A 20,979-nucleotide genomic window follows, 5' to 3' on the forward strand; every position below is an offset into this window, starting at 1 on the left:
GGTACTCGGAATGCTACCAGAGAAGAAAAGTAATCACAAACACAGCCATAGACCCTTTCATTTAGAAGGGTGACTACCTGAAAGATACTTTTGTGCGTAGTGGCACAAAAGTTAGAAGTAATAAAACACTATCTGATGGAATTTAAGGCCTACTCGAGGAGAAGGAACCCATCCCTGACACTGCTTGGGTGGCCAAGAACATAAGACTAGATAGGCCACAGACCTAGGGGAAAACCAAATACTACTGTACTGCTAAAAAAAAGAAACGTAACAATAAAATGACCCCTAATGACATTCTACTATACTTATACATCAGTCGTCATCAGAGAAGCTTCCTCCTGCAGGAGATGGGAGCAAATACAGAGACCCACAGCTGGACAATGTGTAGAGAGTGAGAGATCTTGGAATACTTGGTTCTAAATGGAATGTCTCCATCAAATCCCCTCACCTCAGGGCTCAGGGAAAATCTGCAGAGAGGCGGCAGAAAGAATGTAAGGGGATGGAGGACACTAAGGAACCCTGGCTTTCTAGACACAACAGAACTGATGCACATACGAATTCACAGAGACTGTGGCAGCATGCACAGGGCCTGTGGGGGGTCAAAGCCTGATGGGTTCCAGCACTAAAAAGGAAAAGTCGACACAGCCCCCCCCCCCCCCAGCCCGGAAGCACCAGTTGACAACTGCTCTCATAAATTTTTTTATTTTAATTTTTTTTCATTTTTACATACCAACCCCTGTTCCCCTCCCTCCCCTTCTCCTGCTCCCCTCCACTCCCCCCCCCCATCTCATCCCCATCCGCTCCCTAGGGTAGTCAACACAGGCTGGCATACCAAGTTGGGGCAGAACCAAGCCCCTCCCCCCTGCATCATGGCTGAGTAAGGCATCCCACCATAGGGAATGGACTCCAGAAAGCCAGTTCATGTACCCAGGATAAGTCCTGGTTCCATTACCTGGAGATCCACAAACAGATCAAGCCACGCAACTGTCACCCACGTTGAGGGCCTAGGGTGGTCCCATGCCGGCTCCCCAGCTGTCAGTCCAGAGTCGTGAGCCCCAACTAGCTTGGATCAGCTATCTCTGTGGTTTTTCCCTTCATGATCCTGACCCCCCTGGCTTATATAATCCCCTTTCTTCAACTGAACTCCAGGAGCTTGGCCAAGTGCTTGGCTGTGGGTCTCTGCATCTGCTTCCATCAGTCACTGAATGTAGGTTCTATGATGACAATTAGGGTAGTCACCAATCTGAGTGCAGGGGAAGGCTAGTTCAAGCACCCTGTCCACCATTGCTATGAGTCTTAGCTGGGTCATCCTTGTGAGTTCCTGGGGATTTCCCTAGTTCCAGATTTCTCCCTGATCCCTTAATGGTTCACTCTGTCAAGATATCTCTTTTATTGCTCTCCGTCTCCCCCAACTCAGCTATGTTGAACCTTCATATTCCCATCCCCCATCCCCTCCCCTCTACTCCCTCCTCCCAGTTTATCCAGGAGATCTTAACCCTTTCCCCTTCCTGGGGCTATCCATGCATTCCTTCTTAGGGTCCTCCTCTTTACCTAGCTTCTCTGGAACTGTGGATTGTAGCCTGGTTATCCTTTCCTTAATATCTCCTATGCACTTATGAGTAAGTGCATACCATGTTTGTCTTTCTGGGTCTGGGTTACCTAACTCAGAATGATTTTTTCTAGTTCCATCCATTTGCCTGCAAATTTCATCTCATAACATTTTGTCTGGACTTTTTTTTAAATTTACAGGTCTTTACTTATATATTATGGCTTCTGATTTTGTGGGGTTTGTAGATTTCTGTGTGTGCGAATGTGTGTCTCCGTGTCTATATGTGTTTCTTTGGCTGTATACTTTTTCTTTGACTCTTTCTGTTTATTTTTTTCTATTCTTGATTATTTGTTTATATTTTATCTTTTGTTTTATTATGTTATTTTTTAATGCCTGTTTGTTTTCTAATGAAAGAAAGAAGGTGTGGATGTGGGTGAGTGGGGAGGTGGGATGGATCTGAGAGAAGTCGTGAAAGAGGAAACTGTTAGCACAACTTATTGTAGGAAAAGTTTTTAAAAAGTATTTTCAATTCAAGGGGGAAAAAAGCACTTGCTGCTTTTGCAGAGAAACAAGGTTCCTTCACCCACATGGTCGCTCACAATTACCTGAAACTCAAGTTCCAGGGGATCCACCACATTCTTCTGGCCTCTGAAGGCATTAGGCATGTACCTGATGCATGTGCATACATGCCGGCAAAGGCATACATACATATGTATATACATACATACATGCATATTTACACACACATGTACACACATATACATGCATACATATACATACACACACATACATACATACATATATAATAAGCTTTTTAAATAAGAAAAATGACATCGGCTTATACAGTACAAATGTCTCTAGTCCTGGTCCTACAGGACACCCCACATTCTACTTCCACGCATTCACTGCTTCATTTTCCAACAGTGATGAAGCCAGGATCTCACTATCTTTGGAATATTTGCCCTTTTGCTCAAGCCTAGGATCCATCAAAGCAGGAAGTTTCACAATGGACAGGCTGTTGCACTGAGACAGGAACCACTTAACTTGAGTACCAAAAAAAATGCTTTTAATTCTGTTTTCAGGTAAGGTTTAGATGGCATGTCTCAATCTTACATTGTACTTCACGAGTCTGGAAAATTCAAGTCTCTTATAACCATAACCTATCAATGGAGAGCAGGATCTCTATCATGGCAGAAAGTCCCTTCTTACCCACCTCCCTGCCCATACCTTCCTGTCTCTCACTGTAGATGGCTTTACCTATTTCAACACACTAAAGTAATAGCATCATGCCATTCCTTCTCTGTTAGTTTCTTACTCCCAGTACAGTATCTACATGATTCACCTTCACTGTTACACGTACAGTTTCTTGTCTTTATTGCTGAGTTGTTATGTCACAGTATAAATATGCTACTATTTGTCCACTTTTCAGCTGATAACTATTTTAGTTGTTTCTAATTTGAGGCAATTATAAAGTACCATGTCAGCATCTCCTACAAGTTTTCTGTGGATTTCTCTTTGATGTTTATCTGTGAGTGGATACACAAGGTTAGTACGTGGATGTAAGTGAAACCATGAGAGTCTGTTGAAAGGGTATCAAGGATTCATTAAGATATAAAATGGGGAGAAAATGCACTCACAGATACAGAACAAAGTAAACAGCCACTGTGGTTCTCCATTCTGCCCTGGGTGAATAGAACCAGTAATCTGATCTCCGACTACCACAAGAGAGAGCAGCACATCTCTCTCCTCAGTTTTAAGCAGTCACATAAGCTGACAAGAGGCCATGCCCTATGGCTGGTACTCCAAAACTATTGGCAGAATGAATGCCCATAACATTTCTCCCTTTTTTTCTAAATAAGAAGGTTCTAACCCCAATATAAAAGTATATACCATAAGAATGATTATCAAGTATTGTCCAGGAGAAAGAGTAATAACATAAACAAAAGAGGAACTACAACCAGCGAGAACAACATCGAGTAAGAAACACATTAAATGTCCAGGCCAAAGGTAATTGGTGAGTTAGAAGGATTACTCCAATAGCTGTGCTAACCTGAAGAATCTAAATCTAGTACCTGGTATGCTCTTAACTAAGATACAAGAGTATTGTAACTGTAACCATCTAGTCTTCAGCCCCATCAAAGTCCTGAGAAGGATAATAATATTACCTGAGTGAACAAGAAGTGCAAGCAAGCAAATTCCAAAAAATGCAAGAAATGACAGAGACAGCTGGCCTCCTGGACAGTCACCCAATGTTTCTCTGCAGTGTTGGGGCATCCACTTTTGGCTACAGGCCTAGACTACCTGACAGACCATTTTCAAAAGCAGGAAAATTTGAGAGACTGTCCTACCCTGTCTTGGCAAGGTTCAGCAGTCACTTTTCCTTTTGTTCTGCTTGTCTGGAAAGGACAGCGTGCTTACTGTCAGCAGTTGAGGCAAGGGCAGTTCTTTGCCCAATAGGCCACTTTTGCCAAGAAGACAAACCTCCATATGGAGTGTCTCAGAAGCCCAACATCCTCTCAGGAGTGGATCAGTGCTGCCAGGAGCAATCATGTCTCAGTCAACAGAATTCTAAGTTATTAAAACATCTAGATGTTTTAATTTAAATTTTCTAGGTCTAGGAAGTGTTTGAAGATTACCTATCCATCTGACATATATTTCTGTATACCTAGAAAACCTAACATGACTGTAAGTATGACAAGCATGGGTGAATATTGACCTGTAAATAACTTCAAGACTGAAGCTTCACACATAAAATAAACAATCTGTAAATAGTTGTACAATATAAGGACAATGACCTCAAATTTGTGACAATATACAAAAATATCTTAATCAGAGGTAGAAATGTATAGAGCAATATGACAACAACATCCTTAATATGTATCAGTATATAAAATATCCTAAACAGAGGTAGAACAAACATACAGTATGACAAATGTAATTTTACATTTGTATCAATATACAAGAATCCATACCAATGCAAATCATCTAAAGCTGATAGTTAGTAATTAGTTTACAAGTAGATACAATAGTCTACCTTATTGTCCTCGCCTATCTCTCCCCTTTTTTCTTTTCCAAAGGAGATTCCTGAGAACTGACAATTATTTGTCTACTGTGGTTATGCCATCTACTAGCAGTGATCTCTAAGGGCCTGTTGCTCTGTGTCCTTGCCAACATTTGGTATGGCGATCTTTATTAGTTTTAGCCACTCAGATGAGAGAACAGCTACATGTCATCGTGAATTTAAGGTTTCAATTCTCTCCTGATGACACTGAACACACCTTTATATGTTTATTTAAAACTTGTGTTTCTTCTCTCGTAAAATGCACTTGAGGTATTGCTCGTTTTCCATTGGGCTGTGGCTAGGGCTTTTCGTCTTTTTAATGAGGTCTTATATCTTGCAAGCTGGCCTCAAACTTGCTATGGAACCAAGGTTATTTTAAATTCCTGATCCTCTTGCCTCACCTTTCAAGTGCTGGGATTACAGAGTGCACCACCTTGCCCAGCAGGATTGCTTTTTACTTTTTATTATTATTACTGATTTTTAAAAGTTCCATATGCATTCTGACAAAGTTCCAGGTCATACACGTGTTTTGCATTTTTGTGTGTATTTTGGCTTCTTGGCTAGTTTTCATAATGGTGAATTTTGATGTGCAAAATGTTTAATTTGAGCTGCAGAGATAGCTTTCAGTACAGCTCACAACAGTCTATAACAGCACCCACAGGGCATCTGCTGCCCTCTTCTGGCCTCAGCGGGCAAGGTGCTCACACACACACACACACACACACACACACACACACACACACGCAATTTTTTAAATAAAATCTTTTAAAATGAGAATGTTTAACTTTTAGGGTCTGGGGAGGTAGCTCGGTTGGCAGAGTGCCTGCAGTGTGAGAACAAGGACTTGAGTCTGACCCCTAGCACCATGTTAAAGCAAACAAACAAACAGGAAACCTGAGTGTGGAGGTGTGCACTTGTGGCCCAGTGCTGGGGAGACTGAGAAAAGCAGTTCCCTGGAACTTGTTGGCCATCCAGCCCAGTCTGCTCTGCAAGCCTGAGGTTCCCAGGTAGAGACCTCTCTCAAAAACAAGATGGACAGCTACTGAGATATAATACTCAAGGTTGGTTGAACTCTGGTCTACACACACACACACACACACACACACACACACACACACACCACACATACACACACACCAGGCATACACATACTCACATATTTACACACATACACAACACACATAACACACACCAGGCACATACACACACACACACATGCACACACGTACACAACATACATACATAACACACACACCAGGCATGCACATACACACATATTCACACACATACACCACACACATAATGCACACACATCAGGCATGCTCACACATATATGTACACACATTCACAACACACATAACACACACACACTAGGCATGCACATACACACATATTCACACACATATACAACACACATAGCACACATCAGGCATATACACACACATATGCACACACATATATGACATACATGACATACACACCAGGCATGCACATACACACATATTCACACACATACACAACACACATAATGCACACACAGATGTGAGCACACAGAGAGAGTACTTAGTTTTCATGAAGACTAGTTTATCTTTCACTTTTTCTTTTTCATGTCTCCCCTAGAAAGTCTTTACAGCCAAACTGTGTGGAAAGTCACCTAAAGTTTCTCCTCAATTTTATATTTTTAATTTTATGCTTAGGCCTTTAATCCATCTCAAATTGAAGTTGGAGTATAATATAAAGAGAGATTAATTCATTTTTTTCCTGTGATAAACTGTCTTAGTACCTTAGTCTACAATCCTGACTCTATTACTGGATTTTTCCATTCATTCTATCCTATTTCACTGTATACACAAAATAAAATACGTGTATGTATCAACACTGCAGTGCTGAGGAATATTATTTTAAGGTGTGTTACTTTTGTTTATGTTGCATTTGTTTAACTCTGTGAAGCTGTGTTACTGTGCCTGTCTAAAACACCTGATGGTCTAATAAAGAACTGAACTGCCAATGGCAAGGCAGGAGAAAGGATATACAGGGCTGGCAGGCAGAAAGAAGTAACAGAAGGAGAAACCTGGGAGAGGAGAGATCTAGGGCAAGAGAAGGAAGAGGACATTAGGGGCCAGCCACCCAGCTACAAAACCAGCAACAGAGTAAGAAAGAAATGTATACAAAAATAGAGAATGTAAAAAACCCAGTGGCAAAAGGTAGACAGGATAATTTAAGAAAAAAAAATTAAAAATATGCCAAGCTAAGGCCGGGCATTTATAGTTAAGTACAAGCCTCCATGTGTGAGCTGGATGGTGGGCCCCCACAAAGAGTAAAAAACACCAACAACATTGCAGCAAATGATTCATTCATTGGTTCCACTGGCTGTTTTACTGATGCCTTGGGTTTTCTTAAAAATCACAGGCCATTTGAAAACAGTGTGTCATATTTTAATATTCTAATTGTATCCATGGGGCACTGGTGTGAGGATGAGAGTGTGCATAGCAGGCCTCACCTTCATTAGCTGTGGCTTATCTCAAGCTTTTCTGTTCTCTTTAGGTCATCAATGACATTATCATCACCACCAGCATCATCCTTCCTTCCAAATCTGCACATCCTCCAGTGGTCCCTCCTTGCTCCCGGTACATGACATCAGCCTCAGATAAGAAATTAGAAACAGGTGAGAAGATCCTTACATTTTCCCAAAGCTGACTGCTATCCATACTGCGGTGGCTTCCTCCCTTGTCTAGGCATCTCCTACACATCTCTTCCTTGTCGATTTCCATACAGGTAAGCTTCACCAGATAGCTGGAAAGAGAAGCAAGACATCAGACATTCAGTGGCTCACTAGCATCCTCCCTTATTGGCTCACTCACCTGATGGGAAACAGTGGATGGCCTCACACCTGTTCTTTCTCTGGAACATACCTCAGTTGTCCTGGTTTGGGTAAGGTTTACGTGTGACCAACTAAGGGCCATAGCTTTGGTAGACCCTCACTTCATTAATGTCATTAACAAATCAGATACAAACCCAGTCTGCCCTGCCCAATGGGTCCACACTTGTGTCTTTAGGTTGCAGTGCTCCCTCTACCAGTGCCATATTGCATCCAGTCTCTCCTTGTTGTCCTCACGTCACGCTCCATCAGTTGCCTTTTCCTTGGTTGAACTCTGACAGGTACACTCATTCCTCCTCCTGTCTCAGCTGAATCCCATCCTCTTATCATCGCCCATGTGCACCCAATATTGCCTTCTTCCTGCTTGCTCTCTTCCCTTCCCCTTCTCAGTGCCTTGTATCATTTATAAAGTATATTTAAGTCTCAATATCAAACAATATCAAACAAGCAAATAAAACAGGTGAGAAAGCAAACCAAACAAAAAGATTTCTCAAACTCCCTGTCAGAGTCATCCGCTGTAATGGCCCACTGTAATAGCCTGTGGCAATCTCAGAGTCTCTAATTACCCATGTCTACTCACACACCTTCTCATACTAATCTAACTTCTGTCCCCCTACTTCTTTTAGGTTCCTCCATTTATATTTCTCCAGGACACTTTCCCCAGACAAGCTATTTTACTTCCACTGCTTTGCCAAATCTAGTTCTAAATAACTTGCCACTGCCTTTTGAAGCCAAGGAATTCCATAGGAGACAGCAGTGTGCTGTCCTAAGCTAGGTTAGAGGAGTTACTCCAATCCAGACATGAATCCATTTTGAGAATTCCAGTTATAGCCAGATGGTAGGTGTGATCCTCAGTGTTGTCTCCTTGGCAAAATCTAGGACAACTTGAGAAATGAGCCTGTGGGGGATTATCTTCAATACATCCTGACGTTAGAAGACCTGTCTTAACTGACAGCGATACCATTCCCTGGGAGGGGATCCTGGTCTGTCTAGAATGGAGAGAGGGAGTTGAGCAGCATGCGTGCACTTGGGTTTCTATTTCTTGACTGTAGATATGATGGGAATGCTTCATCAAGCTCTTGCTGCCTTGACTGTCCAGTTGATGCACTGTACCTTCAACTGTGAGCTGAAACAAACCCTTTAGTAAATTGCTTTTGTCAGGCATTTTATTTAGCAAAAGGGCAAGAAAATGAAACTAAGTAAGTTTGGATGCCTTTGTCACATAGAGTAGTAGAATATTTAAGACATAAACACTTTAAACATAAAATATTTTAAGACAATGGGTAAGTGTAAAAACTAAGAACAAAAGTGAAAACCGTACAGCAATTTATTAAGTTTTGTCTGTAGGACTTCTGGTTTTACATAATTTTTTTGGTAATTACTTGTGATTTTTTAAATATACCTCTTATCTGATGGAACTATGGAACAATGGAACACACTTCTTAAGGACATCTTTCCTAGGCTGTCAGAATCCCCAGGGATTTGGTCCCCTTTTCTTGGTCTAGTATCTGCTTCTTGGCTTTGAAGGTCTGACTCTTACAAACCTGAAGGAATTCTAGACCCCAGTAGGAAACCAAGAGACCTGAGACCAGAAGGGCCCATTAAGAAGCACCCTCAAGCAGTTTCACTAAGGGAAGGAACAAAAGGTATGAGTTTGCAGACAGCTGGGCATGCAAAAGCTTCTGCCTTAAGGGGCCTGCTGGTCCTATAAAGATGCCAGGGGTTTCCCACTGCTGTAAGGCCTTGCTCCTTGCTGTCAGTCAACTCAAGAAGATCTGTTCATCCCTCACCCAAAGTCTCCTTGTTAAGAAACACACTGGAAATACACATATTGTATAATTCCATATATATAAGTATCCAGACAAGGTGGGTCCATGGAGACTAGAAGATGAGTGGTTGGTGGGTGGAGGGCCCAGGGAGATAGCACTGGGAATTCCCACAGATCCTTCTGTGATATAAAATGCTATTCATTCAGCTGTTCACATCACATCCACAGTCAGTGAATGGCACTAGAGTGTGGTGGTAATTGTGCAATGTCACTAATGTGCTTGGTGCTGTGGAACTGCACACTTTAAAATGGTGAACATGGCAAAGGAAATGCTGTGTGTGTTTTACACCACAGTATGCACTGTATGTGTGCTTGAGACCTTCTGATTCCCAAATGTGCTCATAATTTTATTATCCTCTCCAGAATCCCTGCCTTTCCAGCTGTGTCTTCCTCTAGGACTCAGTTCTGGCCCTTTCATTCTTACCCTCAACGCATTGCCTGGTGGCTCTACATCAACCCCTTGGCTTCCCCTCCATCTCCAGCTGTCTCTGCTGCCCACTGGATCCTGGGACAGAGACCCTCATGTCTAGTGAGCCTCTTACTGGGTTTTAGGAAGTACCTTAAGTTCTTGAACTCTACCCTTCTGTCTCTCCCCTGTGCCTTCTCCAGCATTCTGTTTTGCTTAATTACCTGTATCATCTTGCTGTGTGAGGTCACTTGCATCACTGTGACAAAAGACTTGAGGCCACTGACTTTACAGAGACAAAGGCTTCTTTTGGCTCATGGTTTCAGAAGGTTCAGTTCTGACCCCTTTGCCTTATTGCTTTGGGTCTGTGGCGACTGTGCATTATGGCAGGTCGATGAGACCTGTTCACTTGACAGCAACTGCAAAGTAGAGGATGTGGCGAGAGAATGCAGGCTGTCAGCATCCGCTTGTCGGGTCTGACTTCTCCTGAATAGACCCCACCTTCTGAAGACCTCCTGAAGAGCCTCCCATCACTCCCTGGGCTGGAAAATCATTTTACATGGGTCTTTAGAAGTTATTTGGGAACCAAAACATAGCACTTGCACTTGATAGTGGAGGCCTGTCCCTACCAATTCACAGTCCACCTTTCTTTCCAATGCTGGTCCTTCTCATTGTCTGAGCCTAACCATTGTCTGAGTTCCAACCAGAACTCAGATGATAGGGAAACCAAGATGAAAATCCAGAGTCCCATTTCTAGGTCACAGAGCAAAGTGGAGAGGGAACAAAATAAAACTAGAAGGACATAGCATAACAACCAATCTGCTGCTGTAGCTCAGAGGTAGAGCATTTGCTTACCATATACAAGGCCCTGGGTTCAATGCCCAGCACCGCAGAAACCTAACACCCAGTATTCTTCCTATGCCTCGGTCTTGTCTTACACAAAACAGGACAGAATGGGTCAACTTTAATGGGTCTGTGGCCTTTTGAAAAATCAAAGCAGCATGTAAAGAATTCTTAATAAAGAATTTTTTGCTTGCCTACTTTATTGAACCAATCAAAAACTCCTTTGAATCAAAGCTCCTAATGCCAGGAGACATCAATTGCCAAAGCCTTTCTGATAGATCCCATTTGTTACAATCGTACAATGGTGCAGCTTGCTTATCACATCTGTGCTTTCTGGAAACTGACAGGTAATTTTCTCACCAGTTAGCTGCTGATTTCTCATACGCAACAAATATATAAAAGCATCCATCACACATTGTGAGACTTGACTACGAGCAGATCATGAAACTCAATGGCCTGCTCTGATTATTTCTAGAATCCATAAGTAAGTTCAGATGTGTGTGCCTTGAATTTTATGGAAAGCTGATGTATTATCATTATTTCCTATGAAGTTGAAATTATGGTAGAAAATATTTAGTTATATGCAAATACATTTTAAATATCTGAAAAATAAATGTGCACGATTATAAATAATCATAATCAAGTGCATAAAATTATCATAATTACTATAAAAAACATTAAGTAGTTCTCTATTGTCGTCCACAGGGAATTTATTCTAGGACCCTGTTCGAGTTTGCTTCCTGTTGCTTTGACAAAACACTTTCCCAAAGCAATTTAGGGAAGGATGGGGTTGATTTAGATTACACTTCCAGGTCACACTCCATCACTGAGAGACATCAAGGAAACAACCTGGAAGCAGCAGTCATGAATAAACACAGCTTGCTGGTTCTCTCATAGACCCTTGCTCAGCTAGCTTCCTTACACAGCCTAGAGTCACCTAATGGGGTCACCTATAGCGTCTTTATTAACACTAAAACCAATCCCTCAGAAACACCCTCAGACAAACCTGAGAAAGACAAGTACTTGATTGAGATTCTTTTTTTCCAGGGGATTCTATGTTGTATCAAGCTGACAGTTAATGCTAACTAGGGCAGACCCCTTGCAGGTGCTAAAATCCTCAGATGTTCAAGTCTTTCTAATGATGCATAATATTTGTGCATAGCCTCTACACATCATCTTGTATATTTGAAGTGATCATTAATATTCAATATAATGTAAATGGTATGTAAATAGCTGTTGTTCTAAATTGTTTAAGAAATAATGACAAGATAAAAGCTTATCAATGTTCTGTGTACATGCAATAGTCTAAAGAATATTTTCACTTATCCCTTGATAAACTGAATAAATTTATACAATGTATCTTGATCATATCCATCCATCTCATCCTTACCACTCACCCTGAGCCTCTATCATCACACCTCCTTTTCTCTTTCATGTCTGTCTCTGGCTTTGTTGTTTTGGTTTGGTTTGGTTTGGTAACCCACAGAATCCAATTCGTGATGCCTTTATGTGCTTGGGTGTGGGGCCATACCTTAATATGATATGGAAAACCTACCAGTGGCCACACATCCCCCAAACCACAACTTCATCTCTACAAAATCCCTCAACTGTCAACAGCTCAGTAGTAGAGCCCATGAGAACCTCTCCTACCATGTTGACTGGATTGATCTTGTACGTGGAATATTTTTTTAATATTTTTATCAGTGGTTCATTGAATTGATGGGTACAGAGAGCAAACTGGATGCACACAGTGTTTATATGTTAACTATTTTATATTTAAAATAATATATTACAAATTACCATGCAAACATTTTTTAACTTGAGAATTCTACACATGAGAACACTGTATTTTTATTGTTTATATTCATGTCTCATCTTTCTCCAACCCTATATCCCCACTCCATCCTGAATTCATGACTTCTTCTATAATCAATGTTTTTTAATTATTATCTTAGTTAAGGTGTTATTGCTATGATAAAACAAATATTAATAAGTATAGGATTAATATATAATAATTTGACTTACTAAGTCCAAATAGTATTACCCATATTGTATGTATTTAAGGCTGACCACTTAGGACTGAGGATGCATCCTGAAGAAAACTGCCTCCCTCTTCAGCCACTGACTACCTATAGCTCTTCATTTAGTGGTAGGACCTTGTGAAATTTCCCTCCAACTGTGTTACATGTTGACTGCTGTGATCTTTGCTGGTCTTCTGCAGGCAATGACGTTGTTGAGAGTTAATTAGAGCAGCATCCTTGTCATGCCCAGAAGACACCCTCTTGCAGTCTTTCCACCCGCTCTCCCACACTGTCCCTGAGCCTTACGTGTAGAGATTTTCTTATAGATGTCCCATTTGTAGCTGGGCACCTGGGCACCCCACAGTAACTTATTCTAGGCATTTTACCAGTTGTGGATTTTTGTCACAGACTCCATTTTTAAAAAGTAAGTAAATAAAAATAAAATACTTGCTGAGGAGTTAAAGCTGTACTTGCTCACAAGTAGAAGGATTCAGACTTAGAAGCAGGTGGGAACTGTTTCCAGGACTGTCATTGTATATACTCTTAAGGGTCTGCCCTCTCCGGCCACAGGTCCTCACTAGGTCTGCAGTATCTAGGAATGAGTTTCCTCCTATTGAGCAACCTGGGGTTCAATTACAAAGCTATTGGTCACCTCAGGACATAAATGTGTCCATTGTACGATTGGGGATATCTTGCCAGTCCAGTTGCTGTGGTTCACAGGGCTCACAGCTGGGTGGGACTACTTTCCTCCCTGGGCAGCTTGAATAGCACTTTCCAGCTCTGTGAGAGCTAGTCCTCCAGGAGGAGGCACCTAGCTCTGTGAGAGCTATCCCTCCAGGAGGAGGTACCCAGCTCTGTGAGAGCTAGTCCTCCAGGAGGAGGTACCCAGCTCTGTGAGAGCTAGTCTTCCAGGAGGAGGCATCCAGCTCTGTGAGAGCTAGTCCTCCAGGAGGAGGCACCCAGCACTATAAGAAGAGCTAGTCCTCCAGGAGGAGGCATTCGTTATAATCCAATCTGTGTAGAACTTCTCTGGAGGAATCGTCTGGGCGTTCCATGCATGCAAAGGCGTCAGCTCAGGCTGCAGGAGAAGTCACTTTTCTTCAGTGGTATAGCTGCTGGTAAGCAACCCCATGCTCAGGCTCATGCAAACACTTCTAATTATAATCCATTTTATAGAATTACATAAAATAAATGTAAAAGAAAAAAGCATGAATTTGAAGGAGAGTGGGGAAGGGGTATAAGGGAGGGTGTGGGGAGAGCATAGGGAAGGGAGAAAAATATTATATTATAATCTCAAATTTTAAAAAGTTTTTAAAAGGGGAAATAAAAGCCTGAAAGTGAGAAAGGGATAAGTTGGGAAGAAGAAAAAAGTTTTAATGTTTTTTAATACTTATAGAGTTTAGTGGGTAGACTATTGCCATATTTCCCCAAATACATGAGTAAACTTCTATTTAAATGTAAATTTCACTGGGAAGGGGAGAAGATAGGCTGGGACACAGGGACGCCTCCTGGTGGTGTGGATTCTCCCTGGCTGTTACTTGAAGCATGTACCTTTGAGGACAGAGATTTCTCAGATCTGCATCCTCGTCCACACTGGCTCTCAGGGACCAGTAGCCGTATTCCTTCCATTTATCATTGTCGACCTGAGGACAGGGAGCCATTATAATCTCATCTGTGTAGAACTTCTCTAGAGGAGACATCTGGGTGTTCCATGCATGCAAAGGCGTCAGGCCAGAAAACAATGTAAAGAAGCCCCGGAATAGCCAGTGCCAAGGATATAGATCTCCTTTCTGTCTCATATCCTTCTGAGGATGAGCCAGGGTATAAATTAAATCAACAAATAAAAAATGAAATGAAATGAAAAATTACAGGGAAATGGATTCTGTTATCACTGTCCCTGGACAAAACTTTCTATTAAAAAGCATCCAGATAAGAAGGTAGACCTAAGTCAGAATCATGAACGGGCTACAGAGACATGATAGTAAGTCAACATTACCATCAGCTACAGCGCTGAGGGTTTATTATGCACTGGGCAACATTCCAGGTGCTTTCTAAATATTAGCTGTTAAATATTCAAAACAACTCTGGTAAAGAAATCCTGTTAATTTCCAGATATTTTCAGGTGAGAAAACCAAATACAAAAGGAATGGTCTTGCCCAGGACTATACAGCTAACACATGGCAGGGTGGGAGTTGAGCCCAAGGAGCCAACTTGAGTCTAGAGACAGCGGAGGAGCTCTCTCTGATCTCTCTCTCTCTCTCTGTCTCTCTCTGTCTCTGTCTCTGTCTCTCTCTCTCTCTCTCTGTCTCTCTGTCTCTCTCTCTCTCCCTCCCTCTCTCCCTCCCTCCCTCCCTCCCTCTCAGATGAAAATCTGGCTTTGTTGTGGTGGCCTAATTAAATGACAAGGATGCTCTGATATCTTTAATCACCCCTTTCAATAGAAACACATGTAATATTCTTGTACATTATTCTGAGAGGTCGGGAGACTTCTGGAAGTCTAAAACTGTTATACTCTTTGGATATTCTGGTTGTGACCTCCCCAGCCAGTCACCACATGTCTTGTTAGGAAGTCAGAGGTCTGGATATGCTTGGTAGTGCATGTGGTAATTGTTCCATTCCCTCACACAGTCACGCGGCTCTCTCAGGAGGTTGCGGATGGGGCTGGAAAGATGGCTCAGCTGTTAAAGGTCCTTGCTCCAGTCATGAGGATTGACGTTTGATCCCAGCAACCCCATAACAAGCTGTCTGGTGTTCCCTCTAGCTCCTGTAGCACTAACTCTGAGCAGGGCAGAGACAGGAGGCCTGCTGGGATCACTGGTTTCCAGCCTAGCTGAGACACAAGCTCCAAGTTTAGGAAGAGATCTCACACAAGAGGAACTGACAGTGGATGATGAAGAAGGACACCTGACCTCTACATACACAAGCATACTTACCTGTCTGTACACATGGGTACATGCACTTGTACACACACACACACACACACACACACACACATACACACACACACTCATTTTGTTTTAAGCTGGAGAATTCTGACTTAGAAGCCTGTGATCGGCCGCAGGTTTGGGCAGGCATCAGTCTTACATATAACTGCATTCACTCACTACTTCTGCATCGACGGGAGGCAATGCCCACCGTGACAACGTAAAGGGAGGACTGTGTATTTGCGAGGACAGTGTCAGAGGTACCATAGCATCTTGGTGGAAATAGGGGGTGGAGCTGAGCAGCTCACACCACAGGGCAGTCAAGAAATAAAAGAGAGAGGAACTAAGGGGACAGAGCAAGATATGGCTCCCAAGAGCATCCTCACTTGCTTCCTCCAACCAGGTCCCACATCCTACCTTTTACGGCTTCTCAATAATGCCATGGTATTATGAAGCCCTCAAAGGATTAATTAGGACCTCATGATCTAATTGTTTCTGGAAATGCTGTTATAGACACCCAGAGGTGTGCTTTACTACCTTTCTTAGTGGTGGTGGTGGTGGTGGAGGCAGTGGTGGTGGTGGTGGTGGTGGTGGTGGTGGTGGTGGTGGTGTTGGAGGCAGTGGTGGTGGTGGTGGTGGTGGTGGTGGTGGTGGTGGTGGTGGTTTGTGCCTGTGTGCATACCTGCCTTTGGTGCCAGTGGCTGATGTGGAGTATCTTCCTTCATTATTCTCTAATTTAGTGTTAAAAGCAAGGTCTCTCCCTGAACATAGAGCTCATCAGTCCATCTAGGCTGACCCACCAACGAGGTCTAGGGAGCTGTCTGCCCTCCCCACCATTTGTTCCCCTTCCCGCACAGGGGCTGTGGGTACGTGCCAACAGAACCAGCACACTGGAGACATTAACTCATTCCTCATCTCTCTCTCTCTCTCTCTCTCTCTCTCTCTCTCTCTCTCTCTCTCTCTCCCTCCCTCCCTCCCTCCCTCCTCCCCCCTTCCCCCCTCCCCCCTCTTCCCTTCTTAGATTGGCCATATTTCTCCAAGATGGCTCCTTCCAAATGCTATTCTTTTTAAAACTGTTTCAGTTTGCTTTCTGATGCTGTGATAAAACATTGACCCAAAACAACTTTGGTGGAAAATAGCTTATTTCATCTTACAGCTTACAGTCCATTGTAAAGGGAAGTGGAGGCAGGAACTCAAGGCAGAAACCCAGAGGCAAAAACTGAAATGGAGACCATGAGGAGAGGCACTTACTGGCTCACTCCTCGGGTCTCTTAGCTATATTTCTTACACAGCCTAGCCCAACTGCTCATGGATGGCAAAACTCTCAGTACGCTGGGCCCTCCCATGTCATTTAACAACCGAGAAAATGCCCCACAGGCTTGTCCACAGACCATTGATGGAGATCGTTTTCAATGAGATTTCCTCTTCCCAGAACATCCAGGCTTGCATCAAATTGACAAAAACTGTGATGATAGCCTACTGAGTCCCACTAGTGCTGCCTGTGTGTGCGTGGATGTGGGTCATCCATGGAGCATGTGAGCTGTCCATGTGTGCATGGATGTGGGCCACCCACTCTAGCATGGGAAATCTACTTACCAGCAGCCACATCCTGAAAAAAGAGTGGTTCTCCCCTGCAGCAGCAATCTATTGCAATAGCTCCTTCCTAAGAGGTGGGGCTAGAACTTATCTACCCCATCTGTGCTAGGATTTGGCCAGCTTGATCTTGGTCAGGTAACCACAGCAGAAGTGCAGTCATGAGTGGCCATGTCATGTCCAGAAGACAGCACCCACAGCACCCCCCATCCTCTGCTTCTTACATTCTTCCCACCCATCCCCCCTTCTGTAAAGTTCTCTGAACCTTGGTGAGGAAGGGAGGGTTGATACACACGCCCTGTTTATGTCTGGACACTCAGTCTCATTCTCAGCACCTTAACTGGTTACACATCCCTCCAGAAGCTTCACTGACCGAGCCTGAGGGCCACTCAGGTGTGTGAGTACAAACATGAATCTTTAGAAATCAAGTTAACAGCATGGCCATTTAGCAAAATAACAATAGCAAGTTCTACCCCAGGGCCTATGACCTCTCCAGCCATGAGCCTTTGACCAAGATTGTAGTATCTAATAGGAAATTCTGTCTGTGGAGCAGACCTTAAATCTAGTCAAAAAGTGGCTAGTTAGCCCATATGCATTTTTTTAATCCAATCACACCAATAATCAAAACTGACGATTGCAATAAACTGTGAGCTGCTGCAAATGATCAGTTCATGCACTTTTGCAGTCTTGCCTCTAAAACTGTGATCTGCTGAGCAGTAAAGCTCAGCACCTGTTATTAGCGCTGTATCTTGGCACCTATCCCCCGCCCCCAGCGCTAGTATATGGGATAGAATTGTTTCCCCTTCATAAGAGATATGCATAAGATATCATGCCTAGAAGGTGGCCTTATTTGGAATAAGGGTCTTTGCAGATGAAATCAGCTTAATTAGCTCAACCAAGTCCACTGACACCTTAGACTTCTGGCCATCAGAACTGTGGGATAATAAGTTCGTGTTGTTTTAGGCCACCACGTCTTGGTAATGTGTAGTGGCAGCCACGGGAAGCTAATCTGATTGCTGAGAGAGGATGTACATTTTAACAGCCCCCCAGGTGACTCACACGCACATTAAAATTTAAGAACCGCCATGTGAGCATTCACAGTGCATGCTGACATCTATCACCGCTTTTCAATCTGTTTTAGAGAACAAGAGCACATTCCTCAAATGAGTCTTCCGCCGCACTGAGGGGAGTCACCGGGCTCTGCTGGAGTCTGGGAGTGAAGAGAGGGGTTCGGAATGGCCCGCTGGCATCTCTGTTCATATCTCACCCCCAAACAGCCTGCCTGCTTCTGCATATGAGTCCCATAAATTACCATGAGATTCATGAGCCATTCCCTTGTGGGACGGGCAGCCTCATGGTGCCAGAAGAAATGGGGCTGCAATGCAAGCCCGCTTCTTAAGGACTCCATTTAGTTTTGCCTTTTAAATTTTAATTCTCTGGGCTCAGGATGTAGCCAGTAGTCAAGCACCTTCCTGGTATACACAGACCCTTCACTGCAAAATTAAATGAATCAATTGATAATATAGAATGTTATTTTTTCCCCATAATTCTGTCCAATCTTTCTCAGAAAGAGCATAAAACTTGAAGAAAAATGATCACTCAGACTTTTGAGCACTGATAGAGATTTGGGGCAGATGGGAGTAAGATTAGGGTCCAGACACTGTGTGATAACCTCTTTAGAAACTGGATCCACTCAGGGAGCAAGTCCTTGGCTTAGACTTCCTCGGCCATGGCGCTGCCCTATCACTACTATTAACAGGGTCTCCTGAACAGTACCCTCCACTCGCCTGCTTAGACCACAGCCAGGGATGAGTTAGGTTTGGTTAACTCTGTTGGTCCAACAAGCCTGCTTGGGTAGGATGGCCATTGTCTGGTAACTTATACAACCTAAATGCCCATAAGAGGGTGGATCTCTACGTGGTCTGCAACACTCTTTCTGAGTGATACTGAGTATTTGTAAATAACCAGGAAAAACTATTTCCATCATGTCTCTAATAGGGAAATAAAGCTGTCCTTGTGCCTTGTGGAAGCAGTGGTTAAGAGCAGCAACCTTGGAGCTAAAAGAGTCAAGTCCTCGCCAGCCTTTTGTTAGCTCTGTCTGCTGCTTCATTTCCTGTATCTCAGATAAAACTACTTCTGATGTTACAGGGTGATCTCAGGATAGGTCTTAGGTTAACCTATAACCTAACTAGAACAGGGCCTTGTATACACACACACACACACACACACACACACACACACACACACACACACACAGAGAGAGAGAGAGAGAGAGAGAGAGAGAGAGAGAGAGAGACTCCCACTGTTCTGTGCATTTCCACTCTCACCATCCTTCTTAGTACTGTGTCAATAAAGAAGGCAAACTTGCCTTCTTCGTCCCTGTGGTACCGAGTCTCCACTTTTAACACTTCATATGAGGAATGTATGTGGACTTCCCCAGAAGCTGCCTGTGCCTAGTGCCTGCCTGGGATCTAAGTGCAAGCTTACATTCACACTGTGACTTTGAGTCCTCTGGAGTCCCTGACCCCTGCTTTCTCTATCCTGAAATTCCTGGGTGGAGGAACACATTATGTCCATAAAAGAGTCGTCTCTATTTCGGTGCATCTTTGATCCTCTTCATATACGTAAAGCAATCCTCTGATTCTGCCAATGCCTCTCAGCTTCTCACCTGTCGCCTGTCTGGGTGTCACATCTATATGGTTCTTCTAGGTCCCTGTGTTGAACCCCAGGCATTCACTGGAATGACTTTAGTGAGAGGACACATGGAAACCAGGGATTCAATTGCCGCATTTTTCAGATGAGAAACTTGGGAGAAATGACTGAAAAGAAAGAGAATTGCTTTTTCCCATGATTTCTCAGCAGACCCTCCAGGCAACTCACTGGGCTAGTGTTCTTATTCCCATCCCCTAACAATAAACAGGAGTTTCAAAGTCAACTGTATAATTTATGCAATTGGAATCTTGGCCAATCCAAGATTCGATTAGACATTCACAGTTACAGAACAAGTTTGCATCATTTCACTAAGTCATGTCACATGACTACCATGTATTCTCTCCAAGGTCTTAGAGCTCATAGAGAGCACCTCAGACACCCACTATTACTGATTACAGTTCAGTCTATGACAAGTCCTTTTTAAATATGTAGTTGGATAATCTGCTTATGTTATACAAATGCTTGAAATGCTGCATCTCGTTCCTGCAGCAAAATATTAAATGTCACTCATGCGAAAGGCATCATCTGATAAGCCAGTGACTTATGTCTGGTCACACCCAGGCATTTTGATAAACCATTGCTTACTGTAATAGAATCTACTTATAAAGCTGTGAGAGCGGATCACAGCGGGCACTGAACACACTCGCCCTTATCTTTATAGAAATGTTTTCACTTCTTAACAAACAAATGGGCACCAGGGCAGAAAGAAGGGATGATACAGCACACCCTAAGTTATTTAAATCTGATTTTGGAGTCATTCTTATGTGCCAGCCACCCCCTTCTTGTCTCTCTTAACTCCAAATATTTTGTCTGGGAACCAGGAGATAGAGGTTTTCTTTGCCCTAGGGGCTATGCTTACCCATCTTCACTTACATATTTATAAGCAGTGCCAACTTTCAAAATTGTGAGAGCTTCCAGTAGGGGCAAACACACTAGCTGCAGATCATGTGCAAAGCACCATTCCCAGGGCTTTGCATAACCCTGCAGACCATGTGCAAAGCCCCATTCCATGGGGCTTTCCATAATGTTGCTGGATCCTAATGGCTCCCTTGGGGAAGGGGTGAAAAGTTGTGGCATCATTGACACAGGCACTGGAAGTCAGATAAAAGGCAAAACAGCAGACTCATTTACTCAATATCCCAATCTGGTGACATTGAGAGGTTG

This window comes from Peromyscus eremicus, chromosome 8a, assembly GCF_949786415.1.
Source record: "Peromyscus eremicus chromosome 8a, PerEre_H2_v1, whole genome shotgun sequence".
In the NCBI taxonomy this organism is placed as follows: domain Eukaryota; kingdom Metazoa; phylum Chordata; class Mammalia; order Rodentia; family Cricetidae; genus Peromyscus; species Peromyscus eremicus.